The sequence below is a fragment of the Physeter macrocephalus genome, chromosome 21 (genome assembly GCF_002837175.3).
Source record: "Physeter macrocephalus isolate SW-GA chromosome 21, ASM283717v5, whole genome shotgun sequence".
In the NCBI taxonomy this organism is placed as follows: domain Eukaryota; kingdom Metazoa; phylum Chordata; class Mammalia; order Artiodactyla; family Physeteridae; genus Physeter; species Physeter macrocephalus.
In genome coordinates, this window is record NC_041234.1 from 117,943,698 (window position 1) to 117,960,122 (window position 16,425).

At 51.4% G+C, this 16,425-nt stretch overlaps 1 protein-coding gene across 4 annotated transcripts in view; it reads left to right on the top strand.

The window, feature by feature from the left end:
* Window positions 1–16,425, top strand: part of MAMLD1 (mastermind like domain containing 1) — a 122,174-nt gene that overhangs the window by 1,538 nt on the left and 104,211 nt on the right. The gene's annotated exons all lie outside the window — the stretch shown is intronic.

A 16,425-nucleotide genomic window follows, 5' to 3' on the forward strand; every position in this document is an offset into this window, starting at 1 on the left:
CGAGGAGGGAAGGCAGAGGGGCGCGGGCCACGAGGGCTCCCCCGGCCGCGCCGGGCTACCGGGAGGCTCCCGCTTCTGACCCGGCGCACCCCGGGCCGCTCGCAGCCCGGATGCCACCGGCGACGCTGCCTTCGCATACCGGCTCCCAGAGCTCGGGCCAGTCGGCAGTGGGCGCTGGGCGCAGGATTTCCCCCAACCCCACCCGTACCCAGTTTGCCGCCACCGAGCGGGAGTGTGGAGTGTGCGCGCGCCGAGCCCGCCGCCTTTCGCTCCCTCCCCTGCCAAATTCTCCTCTGCAGAGCAGCCCCGAGCAGAGCTGGCGGCTCGAGGCAGCCCCGACTGGGCTCCTGCCCGGAGCTCCCGGCGCCCCCGCGCCCCGAGCTCCCAGGCCTTGGAGCGGCAGCACAGCCCGGCGCCCGGCGCCAGCGAGGGCGGGCGGGAAGCCCCCCGGAGCGCCGCCAAATACTTTTCACGGCGGCCAGTTGGCTCGGCCAGGCTCCGTCCCGATGCAGCGTGTCCGAAGCCGGTTGGAAAGCTGGCCATACGGTCTGATTTTGATCCCTGATTAAATTCGGACTGAGCAGACACTAATAGGATTAGCTTGCAGAAAACTGCCCTGAAGTCGTCGGGAACCTGAGCAAACAGACGCACTTCGGGCCGGGGGCTTCGCCCCGCCGCGCTTCTGCAGCTGGGTGCGGCCGAGCGGGACACCCCGAGTGTGGGTGGGAGTGTGTGCGCGGGCGGGAGCACAGGATGGCTGAGGGAGGTGGAGAGAAGCGACTCCACTTGCCGGGGTGGCTTGTCGTTTTTTGGCAGCGGGAGGAATCCCCCCCTCCCGCCCCAGGGCGCCGTCCCCACGGCGAACGTGCCCTTTGCGGGTAGCCAACCAAGGCCAGCCTCCGGGACATTGTGAGGGCGAGCGAGCCGGGCGTACGAGAGGCGGCCGCGCTGGAACAAAGACGCAAAGTCTTCCCCGAGCCTGAGCAATTTCGAAAGAGTCGGTTGGGAAGAGGGCCCGAGTCTCCCGGGGGAGACCCCCGCGGGGATCGCGCCGCCCCCGCCGGCCCGGGCCCCGCGGCCGGGCGATCCCGTTCCCGGGCTGCGGCAAGCCGGAGGGCAGCATCGCAGCGGGGCAGCCCAGCCCTCCGCAGGCGCGGGCCGCCTCCCGGGTGCCCACGGGCCGGGTGGTGTCGGCCTCGCTCCCGCTGGGGCTTCCCGGCCGCCGCCGCCGCCGCTCGGGGCTCCCGGAGGCCGCGCAGCTTCTTCCCCCACTCCACCTCTTCGTGTCTTTATAGATTCCCCCCTCCCTCCCACCCCCGCCGCCGCTGCTGCCGCCGACAATCCGCTTTATAAAAAGCCCCTTTGTTTCCCTGGAGGCTGGAGAGAGGGAAGGGGAAAGGGACGCGGAGGCAGGGGGCGGGGGCGAGCCGCCCGCCCGGGACAGGAGGGCAAGTGTAGGCGGTGGGGCGGAGGCTGGGTCTCGAAGCCCCTCCGCAGGAACCCCAGAAGGAGTGGGGAGCCCCCGGCTCCTGGCGCCTGCAGCGCGCCCGGCAGCCGGGCGGTGGACACCCGGGGCCCCCGCGACCCGGACGGCTGGGCGGGCGGCTCGGCTAGCGGGCCGGCGCGGAGGCCAGAGGCGGCGCACGCTCGGCGGCTTGGGCAGACGCCGCTCGCCGCTGCGCTCGCCGGGCGCGGGCATAGGGGGCGCTCTTTCCTCGGTTTCGCTTTGCAGCCCGCGCCCCTCGCCGCCTAGACTCAGGGCGGCTGTCGCACCTGCCGGTGGCCAAGACGACGGCTGAGACGACGGCGGCGACTCTGAGGCTAACGCCACCCCGCGGCTGCACTCCTCCCTCCTCCCGCGCCCTCGTGCCGCCCCCCGCCCCCTACACAGGGGCTCAAACGCTCCGCGGGGCCTCTTTGTTTGCACGGAGGGAGGGCGTTGGAACTGCCACCTCCGAGGTTCGTGTAGCTCGGGCAAGCGGTAGGGACGAGGATGCACCTCCGGAACGTGCATCAGCCCACCGCCTCTGACGGAGCCAAGGCCCTGCACTTGAGGGTGTCCAGGACCCACGGGTTCCCGGCATTAGCTGGAGTGAGGACTCAGCCGGCCCCTATCCCTTACACCTGCCCCGCCCCCCAAACTTGCGGGAACTCGGACTTGCGCGGAGGAATGTTAAACATGATGTTTGGAGTAACCTTTAGCCAGCCTGTCGGCCTGGCCGGCCCCGCCCCCGCCCCCCGGACCGGTCCGCCTCTCTACTTGCAAAGTTTGTTCGGAAGGGGAATACTGACAATAAGAAAAATTGACAAATAAGGAGAAGTGGGCGGGGCCCAAACTCGACTGGTAGGTCTCCTGAGCGAAGTCAAATTCCTCCCGGTCTCTCGCCAGCTCCACCCCCTCTTCCCATTTAATCTCCCGGCGACACAGTCTGTGTGCCTTTTCACATATCTTTCCCCTACTCCGCTCTCCTCCGATCTCTGGAGGGTATTCGTAAGTGCTGGTCGAACATTTGTTCTCTGGTCTTTGGAACAGAAGGGGAAGCGTTAACTCCCCCCCCCCCCCACCTCGAAACACACACATCCCAACTGCATCTGAAACCACAAGAAAGTACTCAAAGGGTAAACTGTGGGCTCTACCTTCTCCTCCCCCTTTGTGCTTCCCTTCTGGAACAAGATCATTGGAAAATAAAGCTGCTGATGTGCGAGATGGAACATATGGTGCCTCCATAAGAGAGAAGCTGAAATGGCCTTGAACCTGCCGGACAGACCAGCTGTTTGCTGCCAGCCAGAGCAGCTAATCAGCGTCTTCCCCTTAAAGTAACAGCCCTCTTTTCTCTTGATGACCAGTTTGCATATTAAATAGGATAGTCTCCAGAGCAGAAACGTGACGGGCTCCTATACTGCTTTGTGCTTTGGTAGTTCTCCAAAGCTGGTCCCCTGCCCTGAGGGCTGCCTTGGCCTCACCCCACGCGTGCCTCCAGCGTTTGAGTGTGTTTCCTTCCACACTGTTGTACGAAAGTTGCCCAGAGTGGAACTTGGGAAGGAGGCGGGCAAAGGGAAAGAGAGCCAGGCTGAGAGATTCCCAGATGCCCAGGAGGAAGTCTCTGTTTTGTTGGTACTGGCTTTAGAAAAACTAGCAGTTCTCTCCCCACCCCTTAAAAATATCACAGAGAGCTGCAGCTCTTCCTTATAAGATCTCCTTAAAAATCATCCTCTTCCGGCTGTGACCATTTTCAGTTTTCCTTCAGTACAGTGTGTTTGAGAAGGGGGAGAAAAAAACAGTTTGGCATTGGAAGAAGAAAGGCTTGAGGAGATACGAGGAAATTCCATGTTAGGAAATCATTAGCAAAGGGTGACTTCGTCTGTTTTCCTGCCACTGACGCTGACAGTGACACAGATGTGTGGGTTGAAACAGGAACGTCATTGAAGTTTTAAACTCAACCAGGAAATAGCCTGTTGCTTGGGTGGGAGCGGGGCCATACATTCACTGCATCTTAAGGTAGGAGATTTACTGTTACTGATTCTTTTCGCTAAGGAAAGGTGTTTTGTCAAGCTCGGCCAGCACATTTAATATCATTTTTTTCCCCTTTTAAGTGGATCACCTAAAGGCTTAAAATGCACCTGTTAATAGATCATCCCTAGGAAACTCAATTGCTGTTTAGGCTTCTGAAATGGGCAGAAACTGATCTTAGGCAAGTGGTCCTCCTGACAGTAGAACCACTCTCCTCCTTTAAGGGGGCTTCCTATCTGCAGTAAACTTTTTTACGATTCTGATTTTTTCTTTCTGCAACGCTGCATCGGAGAGATAATGAGCCTAGGAGCTGGGAAACTTGTGTTCTAGAACACTCTCCCAACTAATTAGCACAGTGGTCTTGGGCAAGTCAATCCTCCCTCCTTGTCCCCCTACCACCATGACCTCGGAGTCCGAGTCCCTTCCAGCTCTAACATACGGTGATTTGTGAATGGAATCGTCATTTTCTGGGAAACTGAAATGCTGTCGGGGAAAGCAGCTAGATAGACAAAGGAATGGGACTGAGATTTTGAGGGGCAGCGAGAAGAGGGAGGAGGAAACAAGGACAGAAGGCCAATCCAAACGACATAGAAGTCGGAATTGTTCCCTCTCTGTATCTTTCACCCATGTGAACATCTAACCCAGAAGGCTGCATGGAGGAGGCTGGGAAGCAACCCCGAGGGCTTCCTGTCCTGTACCCTTCATCCGGTGGTCTCAGGACCTACTGACGGCAGGCCTTCTCATCATCGCGTTGGTTTCCGGATAACGGGATCCAAACTCTCTGAAATTAGACTGGCATGTTTCCAAAGGACTCATCTAATATAGAACAGATTTGCTGCTTTGCAGTTATTCAGCAAAGGTTTCAAGGACAAAAAGGGCTTCCCTCTCCACACATGTGCCCCACTGGGGCTCTGAACCCACTGCTGAACCTTTTCTTCCTAGTTCACCTGGGTATTTTTTAAAAATCACATTACCAACTTGGAGGATGCAGCAGCCACGCAAGAATCTGCCACTGTCCTGCTTGATGTTAATATTGATTTTTTTTTAAACGGACGGTGGGGGGTAGACGTTATGAAGGAGGACCTTTTATCCTCTGAGCTCTTTAGCAATTATCTTGCTGCCATAAATGTTGATACACATATAATGGATGTAACTAAAAAATCTCCTTATCCAAGCAGAAAAGGCTGAGTGTTTGTTGGAGCAGATAGAATGCTGAGAGTGTGAATAGACCGACCCAGATGTGCTGGGGAGGGAGATAAATGATGGGGGAACAGGAGTCAGTTACTATGGATCAGCACAATAAACCAATTCCCATCATACACCTCTCACAACGCCAGCCACCGAGGTAACCTAGGCAGCAGCAGTCAACTGTACGGCAGGAAAGCAGCATCACGAAGCTCGGTTGGAAGAGTCTGATTTTTCAGACATTGAGTCCTGAAACATCTTCCAGACTTTGAGGAGAGAAACTTCATAAATCTGTATGAACCTGACGGGATTTTATGGCAGTGCTTATTACTTGTTTCTGTCATCAGGGTGTCATCATTTCATCTGCAAATGTAGCAAAGGAGGAACAGCGGGGAGCCCTCGGGGCAGCGACTCTGGGGCGGGTCCCTGTGGGGATGAGGGGAGTGGCCTGTGTTACACTGTTTACCTGGGAGGATTTCGATGCACGGTCCCAGTGGGGTCCTGCTCACAAATGACCAGCCTGGGCAACTGAAGCCCCAGGAGCATTTTCTGCAGGGGGAGAGGATGGAAGCAAAAAGAGTTGGGTTCCCTCCCTCCCCCACCCCATTGCTTTCCTTTTTCTCCCCATTCACAGAACCTCTCCAGTTTCCTTAGGGCCTCAAGTCCCCCCACCTAAAATCTGACCTCTTCATAATTTCCACAGCGATCAGATTTGTCACAGCCCAGAAAGCTCCCCCGGAGTGAGGCACGGTGAGGGGCTTTGCTGACTGTGGGCTCTGCAGAGGGACGGCTTCCAGATACAGGGCTTAAGTCCCGCCCCGGCTGCCCTCTGACCCTGGCGCACACAGTGCCCCTTTACATACAGCCCAGTCCCAGCCTCCAGGTGGGGTCCCAGACACCTTCCCCTCCCGGTGTGCCCTGCTGCTGGCTCTGCCCAGTAAATAACCATTAAGTGCGGTTTGGGAAATGCCACTTTCTTAAGGCTGAGGATTGTTCCACGAGGCCTAGAGGAGGATGGGGCCGATCGTGGGGTTTCGTCGCGTGCTCCCCCCTTTCCTCCACCTGTGGAAGTACCCGGACTCGAGGCCACAGGGACACATTTCTGCTGATTCTAGAAGAAGCCACTGGACGCCGCGGGGCCTGAGATAGTGAATGGCATCTACGTCAGGAGGGCCTGGTGGCCCCGGCTGGTGCCTTCCCTCTTTGGAGGGGACGTGTGGGCCTTTGGGAACTGAAGACAGGACAAAAACCAAGTCAAGTCATCCTGAATGCTTCGGACAATCTCAGGTCCTCTGTCCAGTTGTCCCGAGTCCCCCTCCCCCATCCTTAACAGTGCTTTTCTGTTTTGCCCAGCCTTTGAACCTGAAACCCCCATGTGAGATGGAGGGCGAGGGGGAGGAGATCCAGCTTTGCCTTCCTTTTCGCGGGCCCAGTAGCCAGCCGACCCGAGTTCCTGCACATAGTGGGCATAGATGAAGCAAGGCACCTACATACTCAGATGCTGAAAGAATTTTCAAGCTGCAGGAGTAAAGCCCTGTGACTTTACAAGGGAAAGCGTAGGGCCCAGAGAGGGGGCCCGAGTTTCCTGAGGAGACACAGTGAGGGGAGCCCTAAGGAGATAGAACCCCGGTCTCCTGCTCTCAGTCAAGTACTTGGGTCCAGAATGCCCACTTGGCACCCATGCTGTGGGCACACGGGCTTCCCTTTTTGAGGAAGAGCAGATATGACAGGAGATGTAGCACGTGGAGAAGGACCATGTTTAATTGTGGGGTAACGTGATTTGCCCCGGATCAGTGTGTGCTTTGCTTAGCATTGTTAGGATGGCGGAGGGGCATGCTGGCATCAGAAGCCAAAGCTTAGAACCAGTTGAAATCGGAGGTTGTAAATGAAGGATCAGACTGGGGCCCAGGCTTTGGTGCCTCCGAAAGGCGTGTGTCATGTCTTGTTTTCAAGTTGCTGACAGAGAGTTGGGCCGCCAGCCCCTTGCAGGGCTTGGCTGGGTGGGCTCTGTTGGCAGTGGCGACGGTTGTTTGGGTTTTGCTCTTAATGAGATCTCAGTGTCAAGATCTGTCTCTGGAAGTTGCAGCGCCGACCTCGGAATTTTAAGTGGGAGAGTAGTTTCGGTGCAGTTGCCAGCGTCACATGCTTTGCGTGTCTAATTCTCAAAGACTGTCGTGCCTTATGCTGGGTTTGGGGCGGAGGGCGTTTCTAAGCCGCTTGTCTGTCAAGGATTAACTTAACCTCTAATTACTACATTTTCTTCGCAGTTTGCTGCACAAACATGTTGTAACAAAAGCTCAAAGATGTATGCCATTTCGTTTCGCCGCCTCTCTCAAGTTCGTCTGGGGGGGATACGGAGTCAAATCGGACACACTTGGTGTTAAAATAATGGTGCCGACGTTCGAATGAGAGTGAACAATCTGGTTGTTTCTAGTGATCCCCCAGCAATGGGGTACAGAGTATTATGGTTATGTGCTATGATTGTATATTATTATCGTGGTCCTCGCAGCCCTCAAAATGAGCCCTGAAAATATGGGAGAGTGTCACCACATCAATCCCACTGGGGCAGCCAGGGCTCCCGACACGTGGCCCGTGTGTTGCCTTTGGAGCGTGACTAATGCCCTGCCTGGAAGCGCTTCCTGCCCGCTAATAGGGCAAGGTGGCGAGGTCTGGACCCTCAGTAGAGGTGAGGCCATTATCGAATTGGAGCCTCCCGAGGGCCTGCTCCCGAGGCAGAACCCGTTCAGAGCGCAGCGACGGTGAAATTGCAAGATTAAGCTACAGGGATTCTCCAAGCAGGCTGCTCTCCCTCCTCCTCCCTGCGCCCCACCCCCGCGGGAGCAGCAGCCCTCCCCAAACAGCGGCAGCGACTGTGGCAGTCTGTGGCAGGCAGAGGCCCATTCCCCACCCCGGGGTGGCTGGAGAGTCTGGCTTCTCAGACCCGGGGCAGGAGGCCTTCGAGGCATGATCGCTCTTCATTTCCTCCCAGAAAGGAGAGACACTTTGCCTTTTAGAGCACGTTTTGTGCCAGGAGTCCAGAACAAGATGCTGACATTGTTTCTCTTAGTATCCTCAGCCCATCCTTTCTGGAAGGCGGGACCCAGACAGAAAGGGCTAGGTCTGCAGCCCTTGTTCCCCCCATGGCTGAGGACAGGCTGCCTGGCCTTTTCAGTCATGCCCTGGGGTTGGCCCTTTGCAAAATTCTGAGCAAACTCGTTGGGTTCAGTCCCCCCATTTTTCCCTTCGTGGGTCCTAGACCTGTCCCCTCGCCCTTAGCTGCAAAGGCACCATCCTCAGCCCTGTGTGCCTTAATGTGACTCCCTTACTTGGGAGAATCTGGAACCTCTGACTTGGATTATGGTATGTAAGGGTTGCCATGCCTTGGAGAGCATGTGCTCTTCAGTGCTCAGGTAGGAGGGGTTCAAGGGTTAGGGAGGGCCTCTGGCCCCCCCCAAGTGGCATCATGCCCACGTAAAGCTGGTTCTGTCCATGAGATTGGAACACGGCCCGGATCACCTGGCTGCCAAGCCTTTTCTGAGCTTGATTTCAGGAAAGCCGACCTTAGCTGGTCTCCTGAGCCCCAGATCATAACAAAACTGATTCCTGTCTCTCCGGAGCAGGGGCAGCTCTTTGCCTTTTGTGGGTCACGGACTTCTTTGCGAATTACGTGCAATGTTGTGTCTAATTGCAGGGGCTCATAGACCCTTCTAGAAGTCCATTCATGGTTCCCTCAGGGATCCTAAGAGACAGGTTAAGAACACCTCAGCATGGGGCCTTGGGCTCTGCCAGATTGCGGGGTCACCGCCGGTTACCACACGGCCAGAAACGCTGTGCCGTGGTGGGAAGAACAGTGCGCTTTGCAATTGGTGCAGTGGCATCGCGGGAGATTCCAGCTAGAGGGTGTTGGAGAGACCGTCGTGCACACGGCAAGCTCGGCCACACTCTTGGGTTGCTGACTTACCCTCTGGCCCGAGAAATTAAACAGAAGAAAGGCAGGTCTCTTTAGATGAGAACAGTCCTTTTGTTCCTTCTTTGACCTTACGTAAGTTACACCCAAGCAAACTAGTATAAAAGAGTTTCTGGCTTGGGAGGGCCCTGCAAGGGCATGTGTGTCTTGGGATCTAGACCGTTAACCGAGGCCACAGCTGGTTAGGGGTCCTCCTTGGCTCTGGAGTGGGGCTAGGGGGTGTGTCCCCGGCCCGGTGCCCTGGAGGAGCTCCACATCTGCCTGCCACGGAAGGTAGCAAACGGGATCTGAGAAGGCAAATGGTTGGGTTCAGTTTTCCACAGTCCAGTACTGTCACACCTGGAGGCCAGAGTGGATCCTTGACTCTCCCCCGCAAATCACCAACAAAGTCTGACCAGCTCCTGGTGAAAAGCTGGGTAGTGGACCTGCCTGGGATCTGTCCAGGGCCGTGTCCTGAGGGAGAAGAGCATCGTGTTCTCCTTGGAGAGAAGCCTCAGGAGGAGCCTGCAGGCACTTAAGCGGGATCTGCCTCGCGAGGCCAGGAGGGCCCGTAAATCACAGATGGCGAAACTGAGGCCCTGGGAGGGCTCAGTGCTTGCCCAAGGTCACATGACAAGTCAGGGGCCAGCCAAGAAGACACGTCCTTGGCCCCTGTGGGGCCTGTGCTCCCTCCAGGCTCTCTGGGTCCTCAGAATAGTGTCTTTCCCCTCTTAAAAATACAACCCCGTCATCGGATTCACCTGGGAATGCCCCAGTCATCAGGGTCAGCTCAAGAGTCAGTAGCAGGTTTGGAAAGCCCTTTGGAACCCTCAGAGGATGATCCTGGCCACTCGGCGGCTCTGTAGAGCTGTTTATCCCCTCCCCACAGCCCCAGGTGTGTTGCTAGGAGCTTGGGCTTCCCCTCTCCTTTGTAAAGAGGAGTGCTGGTTGGCTTTGAACTGGCTTGCAGACAGATTGAGCTGTTCCCCCCACCCTTTCTTTCTTTCGTTAAAGCAGCCAGATTTGCCAGGGCTGGGTCAGTGGAGATGATGAACATGCATGTTGGGTACCGGCTCATCATGTGGCGTGGTGCCCATTCCTGTCCTTGGCTGGAGTGTCTCGGTCTTAGCTTCATTGTTAACCTGGAGGGGAAGGAATCGTGCAGGCCACTGGAAAGCAGACGCCACCCGGCAATTTCAGGCATCGTCACATAATCAACCGAAACAACGGTGCTTCTTAAATCGGAAAGTATGGCAGTTGGTCCTTGCCCTTTGGAAGATTCCCTGTTTACATCCAAATTTCCGAGTCCGGGAGGGTCCCTAGTGCCACAGTGGGAAGGCTGTTCACCTGGGGGTTGACCTGTCGGTCAACTGTGCTCCAGGTCCAGCTGGGAGCCTCGGTTTCCCCATCTGTGCAGTGAAGGAATTGACTAGGGACGTCTGAAGGCTCCTCCCCCTCTGCCATTTCATGGTTGTCTGAGTTGCAAATCGAACTCTAAGTTAATTACAGTATTTGAAAAGCATAAATCATAATTTGTTCTTTTTGAAATGACCTGAGGCTTGAAAGCGTGGGGTTTCATTTCACTTTGGTAGGTCGTGGCTATGACTGTTAGAGAGACAAGAACACTTCCGGAAGTTTGGGTAAAGACAAAAAGTGGATATGGATTTATGTAGGGCCAAAGAACGGGGAAACCACAAGTTCCCTTAGAGATCCCTGGTTTTGCACATGAGCATGCTGGCCCAGGACTCAGGCACTCCTGCTGTCAGCCCACCTGGGGGCCTGTTTGCCCCACCCCGTAGGTCACAGACCCTTACAGAAGAAGAAGCATACAGTCGTCCAGCTGGGATGGGCCTGCCGTCAGCAGAATAAAGGACTGAGGTTTTCATTTCTAGCAATCGGATAGTAGCTTTTACCAAAAAAGGAATTTTTGTCCCCATTTCTGTCCCCAGCATCCGAGTTGGTCTCAGCTAAAGTAAATACCTTTGTTGCCCTTAATTTTAAATAAACCGGATTTTTTAAAATAATTGGAGGCGTGGTCGTTGGCGGCTTATTATTTGAAATGATTTTAATTTAAACGTATAGCCTGTTTTCATTTTGACTTCATATTTGCTAATTTTCACTCTGAAAAAAACAAGCCACCCCACCCTGATTTTTGTAATGAGTAACAGTTTGTCTTGTCTAGAAGACGCTTTTGCACCATAGTACTCGCCAAGTTTGGCTATTTGTTTGTTTTCAAATCACAGAAATGTGTTGGCCACCTGTGGTTCACGGGGTGCTTATTACAAAAGCTGCCCAGCTCATCCCCACACGGCCACCAGCTCTGGGACTGTTTCTCTCGGTTCCGGCCCGACCACCTCTTGTCTGGGCCAGGCCACCACCCCCTCTGTCCTGGAATAGGACCAGCGTGGGGATGCAGAGTCCGGGAGACCCTGGGCTGGGAGGGAGGCAGCCTGGGTGTCAGGCTCAGCTCTGCTGCCTCACTGTGTGGCCTTGGATGAGTCCCTTTCCCTCTCTGGGCCCCGTGGTTCCCTTGGCTACAATGAGGGGGGCCGGCTAGAGGGATGGCGGGCTCTCTGAGATTTTCCTCTTATTGGATTGGATTGTTCTAGTTGGAGAATGTGATTTGACCAGTGGAGAATATGACCTTTAAATCTTTTCTAGTGGTAAAATTCAGTGATTGTCTCAAAGAGGAAGGGAGACAAGTCCAAGAAAAAAAGAGAAATGCTCTGGCACTTTTAAGTATATGTGCTTCTCTGCCCACATAGTTCCTGATGACTGTCTGCCTTTTGGAAAAATGAATCTATTCCCTCCCCCTCACACAGATTAAAGAGCTTCGGCCTTGAAATCAAAGCAAAAAGGGGGGTCGGAAAGGAGGGCAGTACCCAAGACCCTTCTCTCTCCTGTGGACCTTCTCAGGTGGGCAGGGAGGAGGGCGCATGGGGCTGCCTCTCCTCTGCCACTTGAACAGCAGGAAAGGTGGGGTCAGGGTGAAACTGGAACTTGGATGCTGGTCAATTCAGGAACTGGTCAGAAGTCATTCTGAAAAATTGATTCAGCAAAGATTGTATGTGTGTCTACTATGTGCCAGGCACTGTTGGAAAATGGATGGATGGGGATAGATGGGTGGACAGATGGATGGAAGGAAGAATAAGCAGATACATGAGAGTTAAGATGTAAAAGGCTACTAAATACCCAAGGTGGGGCTTCCCTGGTGGCACAGTGGTTGGGAGTCCGCCTGCCGATGCAGGGGACACGGGTTCGATCCCTGGCCCGGGAAGATCCCACATGCCGCGGAGCAGCTAAGCCCGTGCGCCACAGCTGCTGAGCCTGCGCTCTAGAGCCCATGAGCCACAACAGCTGAAGCCTGTGCGCCTGGAGCCCATGCTCTGCGGCGGGAGAGGCCACGACAATGAGAAGCCCGCGCACTGCTCGCTGCAACTAGAGAAGGCCCGTGCACAGCAGCGAAGACCCAACACAGCCGAAAATAAAAACAAATAAATAAATAAGTTGAAAAAAAATACCCAAGGTGAAAGAACTTATGCCAGTTAATGATGTGTCATGGATACAAGAGTGAACAAAACAGAAAAAAACCTCATGGGTGATAGTCTAGTGGGGGAGACCAACAATAGGCAAGATTAACAAGTAAAAACTGTCGTATGTTTGAGGTGATGTGTCTTGAAGCAAAATAAATCAGGGAAGGGAGTTGGGGGATGTCACGTAAGGGTGCACGTTTTTTTTTCTCCTTAGGAGGTGCTTTTTTTTTTTTTCTATTAAAGTATAGTTGATTGACAATGTTGTGTTAGTTCCTGGTGTACAGCAACTATTCTTTTTCAGAGTCTTTTCCATTGTAGTTTATTACAAGATATTGAAGATAGTTCTCTGTGCTATACAGTAGAACTTTGTTGCTTGTCTGTGTTATATATGTTAGTTTATCTGCTAATCCCATACTCCTAATTTATTCTTCCCCCACCCTTTTCCCATTTGGTAACCATAAGTTTGTTTTCCATGTCTGTGAGTCTGTTTCTGCTTTCCAAATACGTTCATCTGTATCATTTTTCTAGATTCCACATATAAGTGATATCACATGATATTTGTCTTTCTGTCTGACTTATTTAGTATGATAAGCTCTAGGTCCACGCATGTTGCTGCAAATGGCAATATGTCATTCTTTTTTTAACGGCTGAGTAATATTCCATTGTGTATATATACCACATGTTTATTCATTTGTCATTGGGCACTTAGGTTGTTTCCATGTCTTGACTATTGTAAACAGTGCTGCTGTGAACATTGGGGTGCATGTATCTTTTCAAATTAGAGTTCTTGTCTTTTCCGGATATATGCCCAGGAGTGGGATTGCTGGATCATATGGCAACTCTATTTTGAGTTTTTTAATGAACCACCCTGTCTAGCATTTATTTGTAGATTCTTTTTTTTTTTTTTTTTTTTGCGGTACGCGGGCCTCTCACTGTTGTGGCCTCTCCCGTTGCGGAGCACAGGCTCCGGGCGCGCAGGCTCAGCGGCCATGGCTCACGGGCCCAGCTGCTCCGCGGCATGTGGGATCTTCCCGGACCGGGGCACGAACTCGCGTCCCCTGCATCGGCAGGCGGACTCTCAACCACTGCGCCACCAGGGAAGCCCTGTAGATTTTTTGATCATGGCCATTCTAGCCGGTGTGAGGTGATACCTCATTGTACTTTTGATTTGCATTTTTCCAGTAATTAGCAATATTGAGCATCTTTTCATGTGCCTGTTTGCCATCTGTGTGTCTTCTTTGGAGAGATGTCTATTTAGGTCTTCTGTCCATTTTTTGATTGTTTTTTTTTTTTTTTGATACTGAGCTGTATGAGCTGTTTGTATATTTTGGAGATTAATCCCTTGTTGGTCACATTGCTTGCAAATATTTTCTCCCATTCCAATTCATTTTGTTTGTAATTTGCTGTGCAAAAGCTTTTAAGTTTAATTAGGTCCCATTTGTTTATTTTTGCTTTTATTTCCATTACTCTAGGAGACAGATCCAAAAAAATATTGTTGCGATTTATGTCAGAGAGTGTTCTGCCTATGTTCTCTTCTAGGAGTCTTATGGCGTAACGTCTTATATTTAAGTTTTTAAGCTATTTTGAGAGTTTCTTTTTGTGTATGGTGTGAGGGTGTGTTCTAACTTCGTTGATTTACGTGAGGCTGTCCAGCTTTCCCAACACCACTTGCTGAAGACACTGTCTTTTCTCCATTGCATAGTCTTGCCTCCTTTGTCTAAAATTAATTGACCATAGGTGTGTGCGTTTATTTCTGGGCTCTATTCTGTTCCATTAATCTATGTGTTTGTTTTTGTGCCAATACCACACTGTTTTGATTACTGTTGCTTTGTAGTATCGTCTGAAGTCTGGGAGGGTTATGCCTCCAGCTTTGTTCTTTTTCCTCATGATTGCTTTGTCAATTCTGGGTCTTTTGCAGTTCCATATAAATTTTAGGATTGTGTGTTCCAGTTCTGTGAGAAATGTCATGGGTAATTTGATAAGGATGGCATTAAGTCTGTAGATTGCTTTGGGTAGTATGGCCATTTTAACAATGTTAATTCTTCTAATCCAAGAGCATAGGATATCTTTCCATTTCTTTGAATCATCTTCCATTTCATTTATCAGTGTTCTATAGTTCTCAGAGTATAAGACTTTTACCTCAAGGGTACACTTTTATATAGGGTGGCCAGCAAGGACCTTGAAGAGAAGGTAAGATCTGAGCAAAAACCTGCAAAGCCATTTATCAACTAGGCCAGTTCTTCCCACTAGAAATATAATGCAAGCTATAAATACGAGCCACACATACACAATTTAAAATTTTCTAGTGGCCACATTAAAAAAGTAAAAAAGAAACATGACTTTAATTTGAATAATATGTTTTATTTGACCCAATCTATCTAAAATTATGATTTCAGCATGTAATCAGTCCAAAAATTATTGAGATATTGTACACAGTTTTTGTTTTATGATGCTAAGTCCTCACATTCCAGTGTATAGTTTGCACTTACAGCACATCTCAATTCAGACTAACCACATTGCAAGTGCTCAGTAGCCACATGTGGTTAGTGGCTACCATATTGGGAAGCACACAACTAGACTATTCAAGTTAAACGTTCTCATTTTAGCAGGTCACTGATGAACTGTACTTTATAGAGTGCTTTCTTTGCTGTCTGGGCTGAAATTATTTAAAACAACTAATATTGCTAATTATCATTAACTTACATGAGTTTTTTCACCATGGGTATTTAGTAGCCTTTTATATCTTAAGTCTCATATGTCTACTGTCCATCCATCCATCCACCCATCCATCTACCCATCCATCCATCCATCCATTCTCCAAATTGGCTCTACTGGAAAGGAGCCCTCCAATGCTCAGTTTTTCTGCCTCGTGGTCTGGGTTCTGAATGCGGACCTAGAGGGAGTTCAGTGGACCAGCTGGTGTCCGCCACACTAAGCCGGGTTTGAGGGTCATTGGAGACAGGTCGTTTGTTGGGAAGAGGCTCCAGTTTTGACTTGAAATTTACCAAAATATCAGTTAACATTCCCCAAATGCCTGTGTGTACCTGAGACTCCTGTCCTGTTGCCTCTTGTAAACCCATGCATCAACTGTGAATATTTTCTAACGGTTGGCCCTCAGGCCTCTAGTCTACACCATCTCTCTGGTGGGTTAACTGATCACTTCTAAGCTTTTTAAATTTAAGTTTTAGCTTGACATAAATTCAGACTTCAAGAAAAGTTGGGACTTCCCTGGTGGCGCAGTGGTTAAGAATCCACCTGCCAATGCAGGGGACACGGGTTCGAGCCCTGGTCTGGGAAGATCCCACACGCCGCGGAGCAACTAAGCCCGCGCGCCACAACTACTGAAGCCCACGCACCTAGAGCCCGTGCTCCGCAACAAGAGAAGCCACCGCAATGAGAAGCCCGCGCACTGCAAGGAAGAGCAGCCCCCGCTCACCGCAACTAGAGAAAGCCTGCGCGCAGCAGCGAAGACCCAACGCAGCCAAAAATAAATAAATAAATAAATATTTAAAAAAACAACAAAAAAGAAAAGCTGTAAGAATAATACAAATAATTTCTTTTTTTCTTATTTTTTGAATTTTATTTTATTTACTTTTTTCTACAGCAGGTTCTTATTAGTTAATCTACTTTATACATATTAGTGTATATATGTCAACCCCAATCTCCCAATTCATCCCACCACCACCACCCACACCCCTGCTTTCCCCCCCTTGGTGTCCATACATTTGTTCTCTACATCTGTGTCTCTATTTCTGCCCTGCAAACTGGTTCATCTGTATCATTTTTCTAGGTTCTATATATATGCATTAATATACGATATTTGTTTTCCTCTTTCTGACTTACTTCACTCTGTATGACAGTCTCTAGGTCCATCCACGTCTCTACAAATGACCCAATTTCATTCCCTTTTATGGCTGAGAATTATTCCATTGTATATATGTACCACATCTTCTTTATCCATTCGTCTGTCGATGGACATTTAGGTTGCTTCCATGACCTGGCTATTGTAAATAGTGCTGCAATGAACATTGGGGTGCATGTGTCTTTTTGAATTATGGTTTTCTCTGGGTATACACACAGGAGTGGGATTGCTAGGTCATATGGTAATTCTATTTTTAGTTTTTTAAGGAACCTCCATAGTGTTCTCCATAGTGGCTGTATCAATTTACACTCCCACCAACAGCGCAAGAGGGTTCCCTTTTCTCCACACCCGCTCCAGCATTTGTTGTTTGTAGATTTTCTGACGATGC